This window comes from Eublepharis macularius, chromosome 16, assembly GCF_028583425.1.
Source record: "Eublepharis macularius isolate TG4126 chromosome 16, MPM_Emac_v1.0, whole genome shotgun sequence".
NCBI lineage: Eukaryota > Metazoa > Chordata > Lepidosauria > Squamata > Eublepharidae > Eublepharis > Eublepharis macularius.
In genome coordinates, this window is record NC_072805.1 from 39,286,455 (window position 1) to 39,303,775 (window position 17,321).

The following is a 17,321-nucleotide window of genomic DNA, read 5'->3' on the forward strand; positions in this document are numbered from 1 at the left end:
TCAGATGCATCTGATTAGGAGAGCTGTGGCTCTTGAAAGCTTATGCTACAATAAACTTGGTTAGTCTTAAAGCCGCTACTGGACTCTTTACTATTTTCCTCTGCAGACACTCCCTTGGTAGTATGCCATCCAAATATGAACCCTGCTTATCTTCTGAGATCCGATGAAATTGAGCTGTACCATACCATCCCATGTCCCAAAAAAGGAGATTAATCCTATGTAAAATGTAAAATATAGTTGAGCTGTTTAGCACTCCTATCCACTGCTGGTAGCATCTAAATATATAGCATTTAACATGCTATCTGCGGAATCCATTTCCCATAGACTTTCCAGTGTCCCATATGATTTTTAACTCTCAACCCTGGGGGTGCTGAAGCTGGGAAAATGGCCCCATCTCATTATCAGATGACGAGGCCTTGCAGATCTCTGAGCTGTACAGTTCAGCTCAGATTTAATTATTGCTATCTATACAAAATATAAGATACATGGTATTTAATTAGGTTGCTTGGAGTCTCTGTTGTAGAAGAAATGAAGACATTTTGCTTTGAGAAAATGTAATTATTTCATTCTTAGCTCTTGTCTGTGCAGTGGGTAAAAAGCCACGGGGAGGGGAGTGTGTTTGTTATGTTTCAGCTGTTCTGTGGGGTTTCACTACATATTAGAGATAAATCTCTTTTTAAAATGACTGTTGCTCACACTGAGATTTGAAGGGTGGAAGAGCACCAGTATTTAAAGTGTCTGTCCAGTGCTTCAGGACTTGAAATGGATCAGGAGGTGAGCTTCTTCAAAACACCAGAGGTGAATGGTTGCTGAGGACTAGAATGTTCACATCACAGTCCAGAATCTTTTGAACCTGGGAGTCAGGTGACACCAGACAGCCAATTGGGTGCCTCTGTCTGGTATAAAGTTCTGGATCTTCCATTTTTGCTCAGTCTAGACAACTCAGCCGGAGGAAGGCCAGCAGGTTGGCCCACTTCTGGCCTTTGTCTAGCCACCCACGTGCAGCCCTGATAAAAGAACAATTAAATACAATATACAACTGTCATTCAAAGAACACCATAATTTTTTTTAAAAGAAAGCTTAGCAAAAATTGCACAATTGCTTGAAGTTCATTGGGAATACTTCTGAAAAATGTGTGAATTTTATAAAAACATCACCGAATGATAAGCAGAAAAACAGGTGAATGCATTACACCTTTTTTATTATAATTCCAAGAGCTATATGCAACACAGCTGGCTGGTTGTTTACCCAGAAGGAGAATGTTGTTGTTATTTAATAAATCTGCCTGGTATTGTACAATAATTGAGAGTCAATGGATTCTTCTCTGGTACATAAAAGGGGGGTGGAATCTATGTCAGGGGAGAAGCATAGCCATAAACATGCAGGTACTAAACACGCAATCAGGACTCTAAATGCACAACCAACACGTTGCTTTTCATTCCTCTGCTGTCCACCAGGGTGAATTTAACACAGGAAAGAATACACACATCAAAGGACAATTTCCATTTCCATCTGAAGCAAGGAGAGAGATGTGGAAAGAGGTCTGTAAGTTACTTGCCGAATATTATTCAGCGATCCTTCATGCAAGTAGTCAGTTGGTGTTGCCAACTGTGGCTTGGGACATTCCAGGAGATTTGAGGGTGGTGCCTGAGTAAGGCAGGGTTTGGAGTCCATCCTTCAAAGTTACGGTTTCTTCAGGGACAACTGATCTCAGTAGTATAGAGTTCAATTGTAATTCTGGGAGAAGTCCAGGGTCTTCCACTAGGTGGTGATGGTGATGATTGTTATTGTTGTTATTGTTATTTATATTTATATCCTGCCCTCCCCACAAGTGGGGCTCAGGTTGGGACTCACAGCAATAAATAAAATATACAGAGATAAAATCACAATAATTTAACATAGCCTTCTAATAAAATACCTGCTCACCGTATAAAAACCATATAGCATCTGAAGGAGGTGGAGGTGCGGCTTAACCATACCTGGTCACACATATATGGGGGGATAGATGGTCAATACCCTCCTTACAGACATATGGGAGACTGAGAGAGAGGCTCATTTGATGGAAACCCTGATGGCCTCAACCATACGCCTGGCAGAACATCTCCGTCTTACAGGCCCGCCTGAAGGAGAAAAGATCTTGGCGGGCCCGGGTGGCCTCAGGCAGAGAGTTCCACCAGGTCGGGGCCAGGACTGAAAAGGCCCTGGCTGAGGCCAATCGAGCCAGGGACCACCAGTAGGTGCTTACCAGCTGATCTCAGCACCCTCCGGGGAGTATATGGAAAGAGACGGTCCCTCTGGTATGCTGGTCCCAGTTGGTTTAGGGCTTTATAGGTTAATACCAAAACCCTGAACCTGATCTGGAACTCTACCGGAAGCCAGTGTAGCTGCTGCAGCACTGGAGTTACATGTGTCCTGAAAGGCACACCCATCAGGACACAGGCAGCAGCGTTCTGGACCCGCTATAATTTCCGGGTCAGACTCAAGGGAAGCCCTGCGTAGAGCGAGTTACAGTAATCCAATCTGGAGATGACCGGGTGCCGGGAGCTGGGGAGGCCCCAAAAGAGCTAGAGAGCCACAGGCAGCCCCGAGGGTTCAGGGTGCAGGGCAGAGAGGGAGCCGAACGGGCATTTCACTTCTGCCTGTTGACAATGCCTGCTCAGAAATAAATCTCACTACGTTCAATGAAAAGAACAAGAGTCCAGAAGCACCTATAAGACTGACAAAATTTGTGGTAGGATATGAGCTTTCGTGAGTCACAGCTCACTTCTTCAGATACAGCTAGAATGTGAATCCTTATATCCTGGTTAGTGGACTCCCATTCTAGCTGTATTTGAAGAAGAGTGTTGTGATTCATGAAAGCTCATACCCTGCCACAAATTTTGTTAGTCTTCTAGGTGCTACTGGACTCTTACTCTTTTCTAATGCTACAGATAGACTAACATGGCTACCTATTTTGATCTAAGTTCAATGAAATTTACTCCCAGGTAAGCATACTTATGACTGCAGCCCTTGGGATGAGTCAGTTAATGTTTTGTTATGTTTGGGTATGCATGTTGAATGGGGAGGGCACCACAACCAGAGTTAACCAAAGGTGCCACAAACCATTGGGCCAGTTCTGCCAGGGCCCCACTTGGATGTTGCCATGAAAAGCTTTAGTATCAGCTTTAGGTTGGAAAGATCTGACTCATAAAGAACTCTTCCTAGTAGGGAAATCTATCCAATGCATACCGGTATGGCATTCAATGCAAAATGTCATCCTAACACTCACACAAGACCAAAGCCTTGAGATTGTTCTAAGCCAAATCGTTAACAACCTTGTCGCTATGCGCATGCTTCTTTTTACAGTCAGAAAAATGAAAGAAGAGCCATTAAAGGCTGCTAAGCAAATGTCTTAATAACTATACAACTAAATACATGTATAAATAACGCCAAGAAAACTGCTTGGTGGAGAGCCAAAGTAGGACGAAATTGGGTATTGTGGATCAATAGTCCGGAATACTATGAATCCCTTTTTACTTATTTTGACAAATTCATGGAGGTTAGGTCATCAGTGGCTCTTAGAGCAGAGGGCTAGAACCTCCATGTTCTTATCTTTGCAACAAGAGTCAACCTCCAGGTGGTGGCTGGAGATCTACCAGAATTACAACTGATCTCCAGGTCACAGAGATCAGTTCCCCTGGAGAAAATGGCTGCCTTGGAGGGTGGACTCAATACCCATTGAGCTCTGTTCTCTCCCAAAACCTCACCATCTCCAGGCTCCACCCCCCAAATCTCCAGGAGTTTCCCAGCTTGGACCTAGTGCAACAACAGAAGACTTGGCTCCATGGCCTTTTTGTAGGCCTTCCAGGCTTATCTGGCTAGTCACTTTGGAAAGAGGATGCTGGACAAAATGAACACATGAACACATAAGAAGTGGCCTTGTATGAATCAGACAACCGGACCATCAGTGGCACGATGGCCTATTCAGACTGGCAGTAGCTCTCCTGTAGACCTCAGGCAGAGGTCTTTCACATCATTTATTACTTGATCCTTTAACCTGGAGATGCTGGGGATTGAACTTGAGACCTTCAGCTTTCCAATCATATGCTCTCCCACTGAGTCATGACCTTTCCCTTGGTCTAATCAAGTGGGGCTTTTCATATTCATAGCGATGAATATGGAAAGAGCAGGTCAATAGATGCATACGTGTCTGCAAAAACATGATGTCAGGAATGCAATAAAACCCATGTTTCTGCTAAACGGAGTAGGAACATGAAAAGAGATTTTGTTTTGGCAATCTTTGGGGGGGGGAAGTGCTTTGACAATTATTAGAGAGGGGCACAAACTGGAAAAAAATGAACCATGCGGTTTGTGGTTCGTCGCGTTTCATGAACCACGAACTTTCATGAACCTGCCCCGGTTTGCGAACCGGTTCATGAAAATGCCACTTCCAGGTCAGCAAACCATCACTTCTGGGTCAGCAGAAGGTCTGCAGAAAGCCCATCTCCCATTGCCTAGGAAACTGATGGATCGGTGCTAGACTGTCTGCAGTGATGAACCAAAAAAATGAACCAAACAAACCAACCTAAAGTTTGTGGCAGTTTGTCAGAAATGGGCTCTGACGAATTGCCGGTTCACAAACCACAAACCAGCGCAGTTCGTGTCGAACTTTGGTTCGTATTTCGGTTCGTGCCCATCTCTAATGATTATATTTATTATTTCATATCATATAAGGCAGCTTTATTTGGGACAAATTGTAACCAACTTCTCTGACTCAAATCCCATTTGCTGATATCGTTTTCAGTAATATAATGTTGTGTTTGTGTACCACGGCAGTAAAATGGGGCAGGGGGGAGACACCCCTTTAGGGTACTTGTCATCAATTCAGAAGTGGCATTTTAAACTTCTTAAAACCTTTTTGTAATCTGCAATATAAAAGCACATTTTATGTTAGTGGATAATTTAGCATCCATAACCTAATTAAATGAAGTGACTGACAACTGTATGCTTGGCATAACAGATATATCTGCAAGCGGGTAATGTACACACTTCAGAGTGGGAAATCTTACTGATATAGTTGTTATGGTGGCTCGCCCTTGGTCGTAAATCCAGCTAACGTTATGAGCTCAATCCTATTCATAATGCACACATGTGTACTCACATTGCATAAATTTCTCTTCCCATGGTTTCAGTGGAAAAACCACTGCCTTCAGTTGGGTGACAGTTGCATCTAGGGGAGCCAATGGGAAGTTAGTCTGTACAAGAATTTACAGCTTGGCTAAACAAGCAATTTGTTTTCACATTGCTGACTTTTTGAAGAAGGTTCTTAGAAAATGGCTGATGCGATGCTTTTCTGCAATCTGTTGGAGCGGGTAGGTTTGTGGCTGGCCCTCAGATGCTTGTAGGCTGTTTCATTTAGTCTATTGATATGGAGTTGGATCCTATGATGGCATGAGTGCAAGGAACACATGCAAGAGGTTCTTCTGTGATGTCTTTTCCCCCCTGCAGTTCCCCCCAGGTGTCCAGCACTCTATTTCCAGCTACGTTGAGCAAGATTTCTCTGGAAAGTATACAAACATGGCTTGTAGAGCCAGTGTGGTGTAGTGGTTAGAGACTCATGGCCAAGCTACAAGTAATGAATGACACAGATTGGACACTTGTCAGCTTCCCTCAAGTTTTGATGGGAAATGTAGGCATCCTGGTCTCGCAGCTTGGCTCTCTGACTGCTGTCCAATGGACTTTTCAACTGTCACTTGTCCAACATTCCGCCAAGCTGCCTACATTTCCCATCAAAACTTGAGGGACACTGACAAGTGACCAACCTGTATCATTCGTCACTTGTAGTTTGGCCCTCAGACTAGGATCTGGGAGATCCAGGTTTGAATTCCACTCTGCCATGGAACTTTACTGGGTAACCTTGGTCCAGTCACACATTCGCAGTCTAACCCTACAAGGTTTTTGTGAGGATAAAATAGAAGAAGCAGGAAGGATGTAATCTACTGGGGGGGAAATGTGGGTTATAAAGGTAGTAAGCAAATAAATATAAATAAATTGTAGGTAGTGGTGCTCCCCCCTTATTTGTATTTATAGATAGACTGCCTATGTACGTGGACGTTCTTCTTAACTACTGTAGCTAACAGCGGACAATAGATCTATGAATTTGATCTCTGCATTTTTCTGAACATCATCTACGCGAGGTCGTGAATTCCACACAGCGATTATATATCATGTGAAGAAGTTTCCCAGTTTAGCAGGTCGATCCTTAAACCAGCTGACTTTGTTGAGTTAGTGTTGGTTCTGATATTATGAGAGAAGGGGAAGAATTTGCCAAATCCGCCCCCCCCCCCCATGCTTTAGAGGTGTTGCAGCAACTTGTCAGGTTAATTGCTTGATGCCAATCCACGAATGATGACCACGCAGCTGTGAATTGGCTTCAGTAAAGAAGAATGAATAAGTCAGGGAAATATTGATTCCGGTACAATATTTAGCAACCCGGTCGTAGCGATTTTGTAGGCCGCAAAAGGTTCCCTGTGAAGCAATTTATTGGTTCTGTGTTCACCTGGCAAGATTTTCTCAGACCGCTTTGCCTTATTTCTTCTTTGAAACCCATTCTTCTAAAATTGTGTTGTCAAGTCTCATTTTTAACTTCACACTTACGATGGAACAGCCGCTGTGGCTCTTGGCGTTCCCGGTTCTTGTGTCCTTGTTCCAGGTTGTGTCTGCCATGCTGGGTTGAAGTCTTGGATGCTGGAGGGCCGTGAACTTTCCCTCTGCTTTTCCACAGTTACTTTTTGCCTTGCTACTGAGGCAAAAACAGCTTAGGAAAATCAATGGCTTGAAATTATAACCTTTGTGTCCTGACGACACAAAACCTCGCTTGAAACCAGAAGACTTTTTTTCCCTCTGCCCCCTTCCACGATTTAAAGAAACAATCCACGTTGCTGATGCTACTGTTCCTTAAGCTATTTATTTCTTAATGTAAAGGTTTTTTCTTCTCTTTCTCTTTTCCTTCTCCCTTACCCCTCACCTCCCCCTGCATCTGGTGGCTTTTGTGTAGACTTTCTTCATGTTTCCTGCTCAAGAGACTAGTTTTATCTAAAAGGTCAATTCATTCAGTGGGGCACCAAGCAGAATTGAATATAATTATCCCAATCTTTACTGTGTAGAATTCATGCTTGGATTCATTCAAAAAATAGAAAGCAGTATAATTAACTCCGAGCCCAACCAAATCTATTGAGAATGCCTCAGGTATCATACAGTCCCACTTACAATAGAACTTTTTCATTTAAGGACATTGTACGTATTAACCCCAGTCCGCATCCAATTACTTAGAATAAGTGAATTCTCTGTTTCAGGAATGTAATTTGAAAATGTTGTCATGCAATCTGAGGTAAAAGGTCTTTTTTCATTAATCTAACTCTCATTAAAGTGGGAGGCTGTAGGTTATTTCAAATCCATTAGTTTTAAATACAGATGATTGCAATTCAGCGCAGCATAAGACAACAGAAACGTCCGTCAGGGAAACAGTGTGTACTTTAAAGGGGGATTTGATGAGTTTGTGGCTTGCCAACTTGTTATAAAAATTAAACCGTCTGCCTGAGCAATTCTGAGACTTGTATACTGCTAATCGGACACCTTTTCAAGCATTGGTAAAAGGAAAAAAATAGTGGGGACATTGATTTAGACACTGTAGCTATCATGAAATTGGGGGAAGATGGTGTAGTTCGTGTATTCAGGTTGAAAGACCCAGTGCTTATACAGTGTGTCGGAGAACACCCAAATTGCTTACATCTAAACTTGTTCACTATCAGCTTAAAGATTGGCCCTGTTTGTTCCTGCAAACACTGCAACAGTTTTAAAATACACTTTAAAATGGTCTGAATCCAGAAATAAATTTCGCCCTGGTGAATATGGAAAATCTTTTTTAGTTTATTCATAGAGGACTCTTTCACGCAATCAGGTCCTTCCTGGATACTACATGCATGTGTGAATCACTCTTACAGTTTGGTTCTCGTGAACAAATCTTCCAAATCCTTATTGCTTCTAGGATACCTCATGACTCTTGGCTGAATGACAAGCTGATTTGAAACATATTGTATTTCATGGTGTGAAAGTTCTCCACATTCGTACATGCAAAATATCTCTCGGGGCAGCAGCCAGACTGACCAACCTATTTGTGACATCAGCTTTTGTGCCCACGTTGTTTTTGTGCTCTTTTTATCATGTTGTGGTTTTTATTGCTTAATTTTATGATGTGAACGGACTCAGAAGCCGTGGGTTGAGAGCTAAGGGTTAGAAAACTTTTAATTAAATCAACAATTGGTTGTCCAGGCCTACTGAAGAGGGAAGAAAGAGGACTAAATCTGAATTCTGATAAGGTTTTGAATCACCTCAGGATGTATGCCGAGTTCCACCCTGTTGTGAGGACTTCTGCCTAAGGATAAATTCCCCATTCCTCATTTGTTTTTCACAGTCTGCTTGACGATTTTATATAATTCTTTAATCTTATCACCTCCTAATCAGATGTCTGTCTCTGCCTCTTAACCCAAAAATATCCATTCTGCATAACCTTTCTGTACCAGAGAGACATTCCACCCATCCCATCACTCTCGTTTCTCTATCATATCTGAAATCATTGGGCATTCCCGCCCCTCAGTCATCTGTTCTTGTAATCTCTTGCCAAAGATCACAATGGACAATAAATCATTTCATCTATGACCCTCCAATGAAGCATTACAACTTGCCTGTCATCCCGGAGACCACTGGAGAGGTGACCGTCTGAAACCTGGAGCCAGGCTAAATTATGCCGACAACAGGGGAGCCGTATTTTACAGGGAGGGGGAAAAGTTTATTACTGATGGGGCATGTAAAGAAGTCAGGCCTGTTCCAGCTCCTTGAATTCGTTGTGTCTCTAAACTTTGCCGTTATGTTTTTGTTCATGCTGGCCTAACTGCTTAGAGAATTTATGGATTTGGGGACACTGTTGGATGCATAAATCTTATCCATATATCTGGAGACCATCGGACCTTTTGAAAAGAAGCTATGACATTTATACCCTTCGTTAAAACTATACACAAAATCTAGAAATAATCATTTGTATAATTAGGACACAGTCTTGTGGAGTTGTGGAAGCCCCATTGGTTACAAAGGAAGACAGAGCACTAATAACACAAAGACAGAGCACTAATAACATGTTTGTGTTTGATGTGTGTTGTTTCTTGTAATTTTTGTTGGTCCTTGATCCAGTTTAAAACTGTATCGATACTTTTCTAGAATATTGGAGTGGATTCTACCTCTCCTCTGAGCAAAGTTTGTTGGCGTGTTCCTTTATTTAAATATTTATACATGTAGGGTTGCCATCTTCCAGGTGGTAGCTGGAGATCTCATGGAATTACAACTGACCTTAGGGTTGCCAGGTCCAGGTTGGGAAATTCCTGGAGATTTGGGGGATGGAGCCTGGAGAGGGTGGGGTTCAGGGAGGGAAGGGGCCTCAGAATGGTATCATGCCATAGAGTCCACCCTCTAAAGCAGCCATGTTCTCCAGGGAAACTGATCTATGTCACCTGGAGATCAGCTGTAATTCCAGGAGATCTCCAGCCACCACTTGGAGATTGGCAACCCTAACTGACCTCCAGGTGACAAAGATCAGTTCCTCTGGAGAAAATGGCTGCTTTGGAAGATGTACTTTATGGCATTATACCCCATTGATGCCCCTCCCCTCCCCAAACTCGACCCTTTCTAGGCTCCTCCCCCCAAATCTCCAGGAATTTCCCAACCTGGACCTGCAAACCCATATACATCACCTTTCCTTTCAGAGACTTCCTTCAAATTGAGTAGCTCTTCCATTGGAAGAAGAGCTGCTTAAGCTGGAGAAAGCTCCTGATTGGGGAGGAGGACTCCTTGGAAGATGGTTGGATCCATCCCAAGAACATTTTTTTAAAAAACAGTTTGATGGGATGTAACTGGTGTGGGAACCTGGAAGGATTACACGCGTTGCACAGTATGTCAGAACACTAATGAGAAGGTCATTCAAAAGAGGAGAGCCACCACAGCTGGACTGCTGCCCTAGTCAAAATAGACCCTTGCCTCTGCAACATTTATGGCTAGGGTCAAGGAATCAATAGCCCACCTCAGGATATATATATATATATATATATGTATGTATGTATGTATGTATGTATGTATGTATGTATGTGTGTGTGTGTGTGTGTGTGTGTGTGTGTGTGTGTGTGTGCGCGCGCGCGCGCGCATATTATCAGACTAGGTGGAAGGGTATAGGAACATGAGAAAAAACCCTCCTGGGTCAGCTCAAAAGTCCATCTAGTTCCGTATCCTGGGCCCAATGGTGATCAACGAGATACCCCCGGATGGTCTTCTAGCAGGGCACGGAGATCAAAGCTTCCCTCTGTTGTTACCCCTGAGTGGCTGATATTCAGCAGGAGAGAATACTGCCACTGAACATGGAGGGCCCACTGAGATGCTCTATGACTTGATCTAATCCCCTTTGAAACCATCTGCACTAGTGGTTATCATTACATGCTATGACAGTGAGTTCCACCTGTTACTAATACACTCTAGTTTGGTGTAGTGGTAAAGACCCTAAATCTGGAGAGCTGGGTTTGATTCCCACTCCTCCACGTGAAGTCAGCTGGGTGACCTTGGGCCGGTCACAGCTCTCTCAGAGCTCTCTCAGCCCCCTCCACCTCACAGTGTGTCGGTTGTAGGGATAATAGCATACTTTGTAAACCGCTCTGAGTGCGGCATTAAGCTGGCCTGAAGGGAGGTATATAAATCAAATGTTATTATTATTAAAAAGGTAAAGGTAGTCAGTCCCCTGTGCAAGCACCGAGTCATTACTCACCCTTGGGGGGACATCGCATCATGATGTTTTCTTGGCAGACATTTTACAGGGTGGTTTGCCATTGCCTTCTCCAGTCATCTACACTTTACCCCCAGGAAACTGGGTACTCATTTTACTGACCTTGGAAGGATGGAAAGCTGAGAGCCAAGCTACAAGTGACGCCTGACACAGGTTGGACACTTGTCAGCTTCCCTCAAGTTTTGATGGGAAATATAAGCATCCTGGTTTTACAGCTTGGCTCTCCATTACAGCTGCAAGACCAGGATGCCTACATTTCCCATCAAAACTTGAGGGAAGCTGACAAGTGTCCAACCTGTGTCAGGCGTCACTTGTAGCTTGGCTCTGAGTCAACCTTGAGCCGGCTACCTGAACCCGGCTTATTATGTTACTATTATTTTGTTTCTATCCTAAGTCTGCTACATATCAGCCTGGGGATGCTTGGGTTTGAGGAGGGGAGGGGTTGTGCCATAGAGTCCTACTCCCCACTTCAAAGTAGCCATTTTCTCCAGAGGAGCTGGTCTCTGTAGTCTGTAAATCAGTTGCAATTCTGGGAGATCTTCAGGCCTCATCTAGAGGTTGGCAATCTTACCGGTATGTAACTTTATAAACCCCTATCATGTCCCCCCCTCCCCACCTTCAGTCTTGTTTTTATAAACTAAATACCCCCAAAGTTTGCCAGTTAAGTGCCACTTTCCTCAAAGGGTAGAGGGCATTCTCCTTTCCTCAGGGATGATGCAAAAACATCCTTGCTTATTTTGTAAGGGGAACTCCACCAAGTCAACACAGCTTAGTGACCAGGGTATTAGAATTAGTTGATAAAGCTATTTGGTCCAGTCATTATCAGAGCCCAACCTATCTGTGGTGTAGCGGTTAGCACGTTGGACTAGAACCTGGGAGACCCAAGTTTGAATTCCCCACTCTGTCATTAAAGCTTGCTGGGTGCCCTTTGGCCAGTCATAGTTTTGTCAGCCTAATCTACCTCACAGGGTTGTTGTGAGTTAGGCTTGCCAGCCTCCAGGCGGTAGCTAGAGATCTCCTGGAATTACAACTGATCTCCAGGCCACAGAGATCAGTTCCCCTGGAGAAAATGGCTGCTTTGAAGGGTGAATTATATGGAATTATACCCTACTGAGGCCCCTCCCCTCCCCAAACCCCACCCTCTTCAGGCTCCGCCCCCAAAATCTCCAGGAATTTCCTAACCTGGACCTGGTAACCCTATTATGAGTATAAAATGGAGGAGAGGAGAATGGCGTAAGCTGCTTTGGGTCCCTGTTGGGGAGAAAGGCAGGGTATAAATGAAGTAAATAATTAATGAACCTTACAAGGTTAGATCAAGATGGGTAGCCACGTTCATCTGTTTGTAGCAGTAGAAAAGAGCAAGAGTCCAGTAGCACCTATTAGACTAACAACATTTGTGGTAAGGTATGAGCTTTCATGAGCTACAGCTCACTTCTTCTGAAGAAGTGAGCTGTGGCTCATGAAAGCTCATACCTTACAGGGTTGTTGTGGAGATAAAAGAAATGAACCCTGAGCGTGGAGAAAGGCCTGGGCGAGAATGCACATAGAGGTTGATGCCTTGGCAAATCCATTTTTCCACTCACGTGTTCCCACTGCAGGTGCCTATCATTATTTATAATGCAGACCAGCAAATGTTAACGTGATTTTTCTGTTTGCACTGCATCGCTTTGCCAACGCTTGATTGATTTAACCTAATAAGGACGGATAGAAGAAATTACCCAGTAAGGAGAGACTGCAGAGACTAATAATCCCCAGAAGGGATAGGTAAGCAAAATGTGAGTGCTTTATATTTTGAAAAAAGTTTGAAGATTCATTCATCTCCAAAAACTTTATGGAGTTTTATTTATTTATTTTTAAAAATCCAACTCACCAAATTGCTAGTGCCGTAAAAAGATTAAGCAACCCCAGTAATTATGTTCCTTTGTTTTCAGCATCTCATTCGATCAATAATTCATTTAGGCTGCAATCCACAAGCCCCTGACTCCGGAGCAGACCCATGTATGTTAATGGGATTGCTCTAGAGTAAATGATTGCAGGCTAAATACCAGGTGCACAGAAAGGCAGGAGATAAATCAAATAAATAAATTTAACATTAAAAAAAATTATATTAAAATGTGGGAACATTACATAAAGTCTGATCTAAAACTCTGGTAGACTTTTATTGATCTTAACATGCAGCAAGCAGAATTGCCCGTTTTTTAGTTTAACAAAAAGCCTCAGGAATCATTGTTATGTCGGGGTGGAACCTTAAGAGATATGGTGGATTAGAGGAAGACACAGCAGGTCTTGGGGAGCAAGGAAAGGCAGACCTGAACTTATTCATTTGTGTCATTTTTAAATTTATTTATTTCTAGTCCGCTCTCCCCACAAGTGGGCTCAGAGCGGAGGACGACAAATATAAAACTAAAAATATCAGTAAAAACAGTGATTTCTAAAAGACAGCAACAGTGACACTTATATTTTTCAGATATAAAATACAAATTTTCACTTTCGTGACATTGTACATGTAGTGGTGGGGCCCCACATCCCAAAAGTGTACTGGGCCTAGAAAAATGATGGTTGGGTCTTTGGAAGATGTAAGAAGAAACATGGTTCCCCTCACAACCCTGAAGAAACTTTGGGCCAGTTGCTGCCCCAAGCTCCACCCCCTCTCCAGGCTCCACCCCCCAAATCTAGAAGGGAGGGTTTGGGTAGGGGAGGGACCTCACCATGTTGCCAGGACTCTTCCCTCAACCATTGGGAAATGTGGGAGGCAGGTCATGTGCAGGGGAAGTTTAGATGTCACAATGTCCTAGGATGTCCCCAAAACCATAGAGTTCTGGGAACTGCTAATGGATCATAATATTGCTTCCGGGTAAAACTCAAAATCCCGGAAGTGATGTTATGATGTTGACAGTAATTGCTTCCCCCCCCATTCTCCCCACTACTCTATCGAATGTGGGGGACAAAAGATCATTGATGGGTGAACTCCCGCCACAAGTAAGTGGCAACCCTACACCCTTCCCCAAGCATTTACTTCAAATCTTCAAGAATTTCACACAAGATGGAGTTACGAACCCTATTGCCTTCCCCAGCCATTATACAAAGTATGCTGGCATCCTTTATGGGCAGAATACCAGCGTGCTCTGTTCTTGAGATGCAATAAACACTGAAAAAGATGTCCATTTTATGAGGAGCAGAAGATGTTATCAAAAAGTTTGCACAGGGAGACATGAAATCAAAATGGGGATTTTTCAAGCTGAACTGGAGCAGTGAAGAAAGTGAAATCATCCATACCTGGAACCCATTGACCACGTTCAGGATTTGCAAAACCCTTTAGATTGGGCAATTAGTCTTTGCTGCCAGACCAACAGGAGCCCCTTGTAACTGTCAGTCCCTGGCATTTAGGTCCCCAAGTTCTCCACAGTTAACACACAGGTGTTCCAGTTGAAGTAACTTTATTAGAGATCCATTCAGTACAAGGTGCATAGACAGTGGAATTGGCAGAAGTGACGTAAGTGGGGCTTGCAAGGTTAGTTATAGGGAATCTTCCCACTGTTGGGAAAGAGGACCGTTAACAAGGGTTTTTTGGAGTGAGACATTGTTTTAGAATAGACGGTGAGAAAGATGAACTTATCTTTGGTTCTCAAGAAGGATACATTTCGGGCCAGTCTCAGCTGGCAGTCAAGGACACTGGCTCCGCTGAGCAAGAAAGCGAAAGAAAACATTTGCAAGATAACCTACTGGCATTGCAGCAATAAAGAATTCCCCATAGTCTCAGAGACCAGAGGCCAATATACATTCATGGCAGATATGCAGGAGGCATATATGACAGTAACCTTCTTCTCTAGAAACTACTGCATCATAAAGAAGCACTAACATTCTTGTCACAGGCCGTTTCCCCATGTCTTAAAAATAGTGTCCCATTCACAGAATGCTGGTGGCTTTTTTGCATGATTTCTGACATCACAGTTTCCAAAACAGTGGCAGGCAGTAACTTATGATTCCATTTTTATGGCACCGTGAAAATGGAATCATAACAGCCTGCCTCTATTTTGGAAATGTTGATGTCAGAAATCGCGTGAAAGTGGGGTGCTATTCTTAAAAAATGGTTCCATTCTGCAATAGTACCGTAAGATGGGCAAGCACACAGCTTCTGCTAGCTTGTTCCTTTCTCCCCAACATATCTGGTCTCTCTTGTGTGCAACCAGATCTGTTGCATGCAATCCCAAAATTAATACCATTAGATGCAGTCCCAGTTTCCTACCAGCAATGTCTCACTTTTTAAAAACAAAGTTTGAATTAAAAAAAAAAACTCTGAAAGGAAACTATTTACAGGTCTAGAATTTGAGACCTTGCTGTCTTATTCCAATGCATTTTTAAGCTAATGGGAAAAGACAGAGCAAGGCAGAAGATTTCTTCTTAGCGATGTGTGGCCTTTTCTGAATGAAGGAGCTTTTCATTAACAAAGTAGAGGAAGGTATCATCTTTCGCCAAGTAGGAATTGTGCGCCATTAGCACAATGTGTTATTCTGGGGGGGGGGGGGGGGGTTGTTAATTGAAATGTAAATTTGTGGAACACTCTGACCCAATTTTCCACCAGAAAAAAGGGCAACATTCTAATTTTCAAATGACGGACCATACATTCTTTGGGATTATTAATCATGAAAGTTTGAACAGGGAGTGAAAGTTGCATTAGGTGCAATGGTAGGAATATTTTATAACATTTATTTTTTTTTTGAGAGGGGATTGTTTTTTCTTGGTATGGTGCTGGCCTTGAATGTGTATCATGCCCTAATAATATGTGCAGATAATTCTGCTGTAGAGGGAAATAGCCTGAACAACCAGAGGAGTTTTGCAGAAGTCACATTAAACTGTTTCTGTTTTTACTTTAAAAAAAATCATATTCTGTAATTGGATTTTTTAAGGTGAGTACTTTGTACTGAATAACATAGTAACAACGTCATCAACTAAATTATCCTGTTTGGTGTGGTGATTGTGCTGTATTTATGGAAAATTATAAGTATACAGTGAAAAAAAGATATGTCCAAGCATCATTTCTTGGAGTCTGGAATAAAAACCTAACCTGCACCAATTCCACACACACACTTCCACTTCCATGTAGTCAGCTGAGCACTGAATCCCTTTTCTAAGGCACATTCTTGTTGAATTTTATTTATTTATTTATTTATTTATGTCATTTATAGTCTGCCTTTCTCACTGAGACTCAAGGCGGATTACACAGTGTGAGATCTGTTGATGCTTGGTTCTGAAAGTGCCTTACAGGTCATACATTTTGGCTCAGTGCCTGAAGCCTCTGGCTAAACTCAGAGCTCAGTGCTGCCCAACTTGAATGGGCTGCAGATTAGATCAACTTCTGGATCTCTCTCCTCTGCCAGATTTAGTTCTGTTGTTTAAGGGCACCAGCTAGTTTCAATCAGTTGACCTACAAGAACCAATCCCTATAAATTCCTAGCCTCATGTGTAGCTTTTCAGACTGAGTATCTTATTTGGCTGTCCGAAGACCATGGCAAGTGAAACATTTCCTCCCTCCCTTCCCTCCCTCTCTTCCTCCATTCATTCCTCCTTCCATTCCTTCCTCCCCTTACTTCCTCCCTCCCTCCATTCCTTTCTTCCCTGCCTACATTCCTTCCTTCCCTCCCCTCCTTCCTCCCTCTCTCCTTCCATTCCTCCCTCCCTCTCTTCCCTCCCTCCCTCTCCCTTCCTTCCTCCCTCTCTTCCTCCATTAATTCCTCCTTCCATTCCTTCCTTCCCTTCCTTCCTCCTTCCCTCCCTCCCTCTCCCTTTCTTCCTCCCTCTCTTCCTCCATTAATTCCTCCTTCCATTCCTTCCTTCCCTTCCTTCCTCCTTCCCTCCCTCCCTCTCCCTTCCTTCCTCCCTCTCTTCCTCCATTAATTCCTCCTTCCCTTCCTTCCTCCTTCCCTCCCTCCCTCTCTTCTTCCCTCTCTCCTTCCATTCCTCCCTCCCTCTGTTCCTTCCTCCCTCCCTCCCTCCCCTCCCTCCCTGTTTACAGGACTTGACTCCCTGCCTGCTTTGGCTTTCCCTTCTCGCTTCAGATCATTCAGCCATTCATCGGATGCTGCTTTTGAAACCTGGCTTTTGTCTTCCCGTGACTGTGCTACTCACATCCGGCTCCACTTGACCAGAAAAGCCAGCTCCACCTGATACTCCAAATCCTAATTGCTCTTGTCCCTTTAAGCTCCTCTGAGCTATTTGGGACATCGGTACCCGGATCACGAAGCTTCTTCATAAAATGCAAGATACTTGGCTAGCATCCATTATCTGGACAGGAAAAGTCACACGGCGAATGCTTACACTACCTGAGTATCCAGTGATGGGATGGGTGGTTCCGTTCTTGATTCAGTCCTTCAGGCACTGATGGAGTTCACACATGTATGTGTGGAGAAACAGGCTACTAAGCAGTGTTTATAGGCTAGTTAATCTATTTCATATGCAAACCTGC